This window comes from Corvus brachyrhynchos, unplaced genomic scaffold (assembly GCF_000691975.1).
Source record: "Corvus brachyrhynchos isolate BGI_N302 unplaced genomic scaffold, ASM69197v1 scaffold544, whole genome shotgun sequence".
In the NCBI taxonomy this organism is placed as follows: domain Eukaryota; kingdom Metazoa; phylum Chordata; class Aves; order Passeriformes; family Corvidae; genus Corvus; species Corvus brachyrhynchos.
The window spans coordinates 372316-380676 of NW_008238325.1; the positions used below are offsets into that span (position 1 = coordinate 372316).

General features: G+C 46.5%; 1 long non-coding RNA gene across 8 annotated transcripts in view; it reads left to right on the forward strand.

Annotated features, from left to right (window-relative positions):
• Nucleotides 1–348: 348 nt before the first annotated feature.
• Nucleotides 349–8361, forward strand: part of LOC108446761 — a 46948-nt gene continuing 38935 nt past the window's right edge. For 7 of the 8 annotated variants that reach the window (XR_001862056.1, XR_001862054.1, XR_001862059.1 and 4 more), the window contains exons 1-2: nt 349–426; nt 1367–1477. This is a non-coding gene — a long non-coding RNA (uncharacterized LOC108446761). The remainder of the gene's footprint in view (nt 427–1366; nt 1478–8361) is intronic. The other variant, XR_001862057.1, reaches the window with a different exon arrangement.

The following is an 8361-nucleotide window of genomic DNA, read 5'->3' on the forward strand; positions in this document are numbered from 1 at the left end:
TCAGAAGAGAGATTATGAATCTCTCCTTCAATATTTGGGATAGATAAAAAGGGAATTGCTTAGGCCAGGAGCTGATGGGATTGCTGGATCGAGCTGCAGTGGCTGGGTGATGCCCACATCTGTGTTAGCTCCTGAAACAGGGAGATCCTCCTTTTCCAGGGAGAATTCTGTCTTCTGCTGGACACCTGGCAGGGAAAAAGAACCCAAATGGCCTTGAGGTGGAATGTGAGTCCCTGGAAAACATTGTGTAACTAAGTCGGGACAGGAAATGAGATCAAGTCTATAAATACCTGGGGCTTATCTGTACCTAAGGGAAGAGGTTTAAAGGCTGCTGAGCCACTGCAGATGTTTTCACTGTGCCCATCACATGCCTTGGCTGGGCACTGCTTGGGGCCAGGAATCTGCTTCTTCCCTTCCTTGACTGCTGTAATTTATTTTTTATTTATTTTAGGGGTGTGTGTGGCAGGGGGGATGTTTGGGCTTTTCTCTCTTTCTGAGCAACAGATTTGGCTGCTGGAGCCAGGGCTGGGAGGCCAAGTGGAGCAAATGCTTAAGCACCTGGGTAAAATAAACTCATTTTGTGTGTGTACACAGCACTGTAAGACAGCAGCAATTCCCTTTATCCCTCTGCAGAGGTCCTAGAAATTGTAAATTGCTTGGAAGGGGGCTGTGACCTGGGGGAGGGCTGATATCATGGAGGGATCAATTGAAGCTCCACTCTGGGGCAGAGCTAAGTGAGCTGCTTCAGCATAGAATGCTTTTGGAATAAAAAATGCCACTTTGGACTGGTTGAATCTAGCTGTAAAAATGGATCAAAGCTTGTACTTAACTAGAAAAATAGAAGTGTGTATATGGGGGGAATATTACAAAAAATTAAGATTACTTAGCTCAACATTTGCAAAAGAAAGTTTTATCCTTTTTAAAAAAAAAATTAAATTTTAGGCATTGACTTTTATTTCTTTAAATCTGAATTAAAACATCTCTAGCAGAAGAAAACTCCTGATTCAGCTTGAAGATTTTTTTATACATTGTGATGAGAAAAGTGATTTTGGTCTGTTTCTTCCTGACTTTGAGCTGCTCTCTCTGCTCTTACTGAGAGCAAAGCATTTAGCAGGGATTGCTCAGCACCTTAAAAAACCAGGGTGCATTTAACATTTCATAAAGCAGATATTGTCACTCTTACGAGTGAAAAAAATTATTCCTTAAATATATCATTTGCAGTCTAAACTAACATGATAAGGTAAAATACAGCCTGGCAGAAACAGCAATAAGAAAATATTCATGGAACTGATACAAGAATTAGCTGTGACTTTTTTACAGAAGTATTATGGAGCTGAATTTCACTTTATTTCACATTGTTATTCAGCAGAAAAATGAGTCAGCATTTATGAGGGTAGCCAGGAATTTGTCCTGAAGAGCTGGGATTGTGCTCCTGACTTCATTCCCCACTGCCACTGCCCCTTGCTCCCTGCCCAAAGTAAGTACACACAAAAATTTCTGGTAAAGAGTAACTGCAGAAACTGAGGTCAAATGTGTGCAGAAGGATAACCCTTAGGACATTCCTAATAAGCCAGAGAAGTTTCCAGCCAGTTTCACCAGATTGGGATGGACCAAGGACCGAAAACTCGTTCCAACCACAGTGGATTGGCTGAAATAAATTTGCGTCCAAAGCTCAAAACAAACACCAACCCCTTTTGTTAGAACTGGAATGAATTCACACCTTTTGGAGTGGTTGTCCCCCAGAGGAAGCAATAACCACAGTGTATTCCCCAGGGAACTGAAAAGTGTTGGGATTCCCCTTTTTTGAGCTAAATAGAATGTATGAAATTCCCTCTTGTCCTACAGCTGCAGGTTACAGGGAGCACTGGCATATCTGCTTCATCCTTTGCACTGGAATAAACTCGTCCCTGCAAGTCAGGAAAAGCTCCAGAACTGCCAGTTCTGTCTAAAATTCCAAATATTTATGTGCCTCCTAATTTTTTTTCCAATACTGATCTTATTGCACCATTATTAAATGTTGGCACATGGTGCTTACAATGCGATCAGGACTGGTCTTGAGTGTCTGAACACCTTTGTGTCCACACACAGAGCTCTCTCTCTCTCTCTGTTTAAAATCTGACAATAACTATTATTTCATTTTGGTTTATTTTGGGCTGATAATTAAAACCAATAGTTGGGTTATTTTAAATATGATAATAATCTAGATAATTTTGGGGTCTTTAAGAACTGATGGCATGGGTGCAACTCCCAAGGAAGCTGGTTTGGCTCCTTGGTAAATGCAATTTCAGCTTTGTGGGCAGCAGAAGACAAACTGCAGTTATTTTCTTGCCCTTTTTTTCTTGTATTACTTGTAAACATAGAGGGTTTTTGGTAAGTCTTTCCTAGGCTGAGGGAGGTTATGATGACATTCATTTATATTTTCAGGTAATAAAGGGTGTGGGGAAAATGTAGTTAGGTAAAAGTCCAGGACTGATACAGTTTTATATATAAATATGAATTGGCCCTGAATAATTCAGGTATACAATTCTTATTAGAGCAGCTTGTCAGTGGTACAGCTGTCCAGTGGGAACTGTAAGAAGGAAATAGAAATTATCAAACAGCTAGAAAATATCCAGTTGGAGTTTGAGCAAAGTGAGAGATTATTAACTGTTTGGGAAGACTTTGTATTTTGTTGCTCACAGCATCAGAGGCTTCAGTGGCACTGGAGGTTTGTGCTGGTGCTGTATCTGTGCATGACCTGAATGAAATGCAGAGGTAGGAAGGGAATTTATCACTGAATCATGAGGTGATGGAAATTACAGGAGGAAAAGGAACTCTCTCATGTAATTTAGCCCGTTCCCTTGGCACACAGAACATGAATTCAGCCTCACTGTGCGAGCTGTTTCTAATATTCAGGATAAATGCCCTCATCCTTGCTGCATACCATTCCTCACATTTATAATCATTGTACTACACTAAACAGGGTATTTTCTATTTGTGCTGGCTGCCTTCAATGACTCCCACACTTTGTCACCCCCTTGTTTGTCACACACCCAAGCTGGACACTCTGAGCTCTTCCAGTCTCCTGTAAGGAACCCCCTCTGTCTCATTAAGGAAAACAACCACAGCAGTGATATTAAAATATTCAAATGCAAAGACCTGCCAGGTGAGGACTGTTAATAAGACAGGATCTCTGTGCTGCAGCTGGTGCAACTGCCTTGATAAATGCCCTGATTGGAAATTTCAAGGTTGACAACTTCTGTTTTTCCTCTTCAAGTCCAAAGCAGAGTGGGCAGCAGGTGAGGGAGGGGATTCTGCCCCTCTGCTGTGCTCAGGTGAGACCCCACCTGTGCTGCTGCCTCCAGCCCTGGGTTCCCAGACACCAGAGGGATGTGGAGCTGCTGGAAGGAGTCCAGAGGAGGCCACGGAGATGCTCCTGGAGCTGGAGCCCCTCTGCTCTGGAACCAGGCTGGGAGAGCTGGGGGTGCTCACCTGGAGAGGAGAAGGCTCCAGGAAGAGCTCAGAGCCCCTTCCAGTGCCAAAAGCGGCTCCAGGAGAGCTGGAGAGGGACTGGGGACAAGGGCTGGAGGGACAGGACACAGGGAATGGCTTCCCAGTGCCAGAGGGCAGGGCTGGATGGGATATTGGGAAGGAATTGTTCCCTGGGAGGGTGGGGAGGGGCTGGGATGGAATTCCCAGAGCAGCTGTGGCTGCTCCATCCCTGGAATTGTCCAAGGCCAGGCTGGACAGGTCTTGGAGCAGCCTGGGACAGTGGGAGGTGTCCCTGCCCATGGCAAGGGTGGCACTGGATGAGCTTTAAGGTCCCTCCCAACCCAAACAACTCTGGGATTCCAAGTCAGGTGTTTCTGTGGCAGGTCTGAGCTGTGCTCACCGCTGTGGTTTCCTTGTTTGGATGACAGCTGGCTCTCCTTGAGAGCAATTCTGCACTAGAACAAATGTCCTTTCCCCTCAGAACATCCCATTACTCAGGAGCAGCTGTGGTTGCTGGAGCCCTCGCAGATTCAATCCTTTACTGAGCACGTGACATTTGCTTTTTGCCTTGTTTGTGATGAGAAAGCTTTGGGGGCCAGATCCCCCTGCAGGGAAATTCCCAAACAGTGGTGGAGCTGCTGCATCCCTGCCAGGAGTCTGCTCCTTGCAGAAGCCTTTGTAGGGTATCTGGATGGTTTGAAGAATGATTTCAAAGGATGAAGTTGGTCACTGTCAAACAGCTGCAAATCCCAGGCTGTGCTTGTTTTCAAGCAGCTTTAGCACTGCAGTTTCAGAGCATTGGCTGAGTTCTCCCCGTTCTGAGCACTACCATGAAGAAATTCGTTCCATCTCAGCTCCTGCTCCTTTTCCCCCACTTTTCTCCTCTATGAAGTTTATAATTTGTCTCATAGTTTGATGTTATGGAAATTACTGTAACATCACCTTTTAGTCAGACGTTCCCCGAGGAGCCTGACTTACAATACAATTTAGTCAGAAATGAATTTGTCTTTGTAACAAACTGCAAATTACCAAGCTCATGAAACACCACTTCTCATAAATGCCTCTTACAGCCTTGCAGATTCGAGTCCTCAAGCCACAATCAGGCTTCAACCCTTCCTTATTTGTCTTTCTGTACGGGCTGCAGAGCAAAAATTACAAAGGCACTTGGGTTTTAAGTAGAAAGTTGTGCATTTGAACCCGTCCTGATCATACATAGAGCAACTGTGCAATTGTGGTACCAGTTTTGCTGTGCTGAGGGACGTGTAACTCGTGCAGTGCATGGACAAGATTGAGGTCATTGAGGAGAAATCTCTTCAGAGCTGTATTTATCATGAAGTGGGAATGGTATTTATCATGAACGGTTTGAAGTGGTGGCTCCCAGACATTCACTCTCTATCCCAGCTCCAGAAGCTGCATCCTGCATGGCAGGGACAGCACTTCCCTCACTGGATTCCTTCTGGGTCCATTCTGGAACAGAGGAGCTCCCACCCCTTGGAGCCTGTGAGTGTTGATGCTGCTGGACTCCTCCCAGGGCTGAGCAGCCGTTACCCAGTGCATTGCCAGGTTCATGTCCTTGCTCTCTACAGAGTCACCCAACACATGCAAAACCCCCTGGCAGGTCTCCAGGAACACATTCAGCATGGGAGCAGCCTGGCATTGAAGCAGGAGCACTGGGGAACTCCTCAGGATCCAACATCTCCAGGACTAATCCCCACTAAACGCAGTTCGTCGTGGGGAGCTTCCCTTGCTACCAGCCTGCAGGTGAAGCTTAACATCTTTTTAAATTATGTTCTGTGTGGATCAATTTCTTGAATTGCTTTGTAGTTGCATATAGTTCTTCCTTAAATGCTTTTATTTCAAGTGCAGCCAGTGATATTAATATACTTGTGCTGGTGTGGAGAGAGTCTTGTTTACAAGAATTGTGTTTCAGGATTGCCCAAGGAGCTTCACAGAATCACAGAATGATTCGGGTTGGAAAGGACCTAAATAATATCTCATTTCACCCCCTCCCCTGGGCAGGGACACCTTCCTAGACCAGGTTGTTCAGAGCTCCATCCAGCCTGGCTCTGAGCTCTTGCTTTCCACTCTCAGCTCATCTTAATTGTTATGCTAAAAGCTTGAAAATGAGTTCTCCCTGCTAATTTACCATGATTTATTAAGATGACTGTGATTGTGTATTGTGCCAATATTTTTTCACCTGTATGTGTGTCACCCATCAGAGTGAATTATTGCATCAGTTAGCGGGCGGCTGTGATTTCACCTGATAAATCAACTTGAGAAAAAGAGAAGATGGAGTTTGGAAAATAAGCCTGGCAGAATTACACGTAATTGAAGGTGGAATTGAAAGAAAAAAACATTATATATTATTACCACTGTAACAATGGTTACATTTACGCAATAGATGAAAGATGTTGTCCACTCATTTCCTGAGAAATGGGATATTTCATGAGGTAAAATCTCTGTCTCTTCTGGATGGCAGAATGGGATCCAGGAAAGGTGCATTGCAAACCCTGTTAGATTTCTTTGATTAGAGGTTTATTCCTTGTCTGCAGTCAGTTATTGATCCCTGCCAGCCCTGTGCTCCAGGAATGCTGCAGAGATCCGACCCCAGCCCCTGCAGAACGGGACATTTCCTCTGACCCACGGCAGTCCCTGCCATCAGCTCATTGAGAGCTCTTCACAACACACCCAGTAAATATTGGTTCAGAGCCTGCCTGCTCGTTTATGTGCACAACAGACCATGATATTCCCATCTCAGCCTCCTGCCTCAGCTCCTGGGTGATTCCACAGGGGATTTTTATTGGATCGCTTCCTAACAGGCCTCAGTGGCTGCACACCTCCTGCCTGATATTCCCAGGTCTTTGGAGACCCTTGCAAAATGTAGGTCTGCCAGTGCTGATTTTCCAGCTTCTCTCTGATAATTCTGATTTCCTTCTGAGTGTATGAGCCAGAGACTTCAGACACAACAGCTTTGCTCTCTCTCATTCACCTGATTACAAAACAAATAGGTTTTAATGCAGCCACATCAAATGAGAAAGGCACAAACTGTGGGGAAGGAAATGAGTGTGATTGATGAGCTGAGATACACGAGCACAAGTATTGCAAGCCAGAAACCTCTCTGCAGCTCCCTACTTCTTTGGTAAAGGAATGTGAAAGGCACAGAACAAAACGTGCAGGAGTAGGAGCAGGATACTGCTGGGGTAAATGCGTGTTTATGCAATGAATAATAGTACAGCAGGACCCTGGCTGTTGACACAAAACAAATAACAACTCTTTATAAAGCCAACCAAAATGTGTTTAGTTGCAAATGAGGAAAATAATAAGCAAGGCAGACCTTCTGCTGTGCGAGCTATTTGTTCCTGAATCCCATTTTGAGGCAAAACCTGGAGATAATTGGTGATTTCTTTGTAATGTTCACAGGTGTTGAGGATCGGGGGCATTCAGCTTCAGCTGTGCACCCAAAAGATTGCTGGTTTCTTCCCAGAGATCTGAAATCCCATTCTTCTCTCTATCCTAATGAAGCTCAGAGGTGCCTCTTTATCTCCCCTAATAATGAACTGATGTTACTGCAAATGGAGCAGGAAACTTGCAGGAGGGTCAGAGGTAAAGCTGTGGCTGGATCTTGGGTGATTCAGTCTTGAAGAGGGTAAGGGAGAAATGCAAACTGATCTTTCTGCATTTCCCTGAAGAAAAAAGGCTTGAAAGTGTGTCACTGGAAAGGATTTCAGAAAGGTCAGAGGGGTGAAAAGAAACAAGCCCTTACTTTAATGGGAAATTATCTCATAATCATAAATCACAGAATGGATTGGGTTCAAAGGGACTTTAAAGCTCATCCAGTGCCAGCCCCAGCCGTGGGCAGGGACACCTCCCACTGTCCCAGGGTGTCCCGTCCAACCTGGCCTTGGACACTTCCAGGGACCCAGGGCAGCCACAGCTTCTCTGTAGCCGAATCGCGATGGTCAGTGGCACTCCCTGGAGAGGAACGTGGGCACTTTGCTTCCCCTCTGTTCCATGGGGATCGGCGCTGCAGCTGAAGCCCTCCAGCCTTTCCTGCCTGAGCGGGGTTTAGTTCTGACAAAGGTTCGGTGTCTCAGACCGACACAAAACGTTCCTGTGCCCCGTGCTTGAGCGAAACAGCCCCAGCCGAAATAACCCCGCTCATCTGAGGCGGGCGGGGTCACCCCGGAGGAACGCCAGCCTTCACATGGCTGCGGTCGCAAACGACCCCGGTTAGAAAATTCCCCTTTATTTCCAGCTTCCCGCGTCCCTGGGGATATCCCTGTCCTGAAACAGGCATGCGGAGCAGGCGGTGCAGCTCTTCTTGGTATGCAGGGGAGCTGCTGGCTGTCTTGCCGGGCTGAGCGATGCTCCGCGGGCTCCGGGATGCGCATCCCAATGAGGAGCTGCTCGGGGAACGCTCACATCGGGCTGCTCCAGCTCAGCCCCAATTCCAGCTCCTGTCCACTCTGTAAGATGCAGACCTGGCCTTCTGGGGCGGGGCACCGCGGCTTTGTCATCGCTTTGGTGCAAAGTGGGGTTTGCAGCGCCGGTCTGATTGAAATGGGGGGGAAAGCAGCCACTGATGGAGTTTGCTGTCAGAGCATCCGTGCCCACCTGGCTGAGAGCTCAGCTGGGAATCTGCTCCCTCTGGCCAGAGTGTTCTCAGATTAGAGAAACAAATGCTTCTTAAATAGGTCTCTTAAAACTTTAAGAAACGTTACTTTAGACTCTTGATGACGAGGAGCTACGTTGTTGTTTCATTAATGGGGATCACAGGGCTGGAGCCCCTCTGCTCTGGAGCCAGGCTGGGAGAGCTGGGGGTGCTCACCTGGAGAGGAGAAGGCTCCAGGGAGAGCTCAGAGCCCCTTGTAGGGCCCAAAGGGGCTCCAG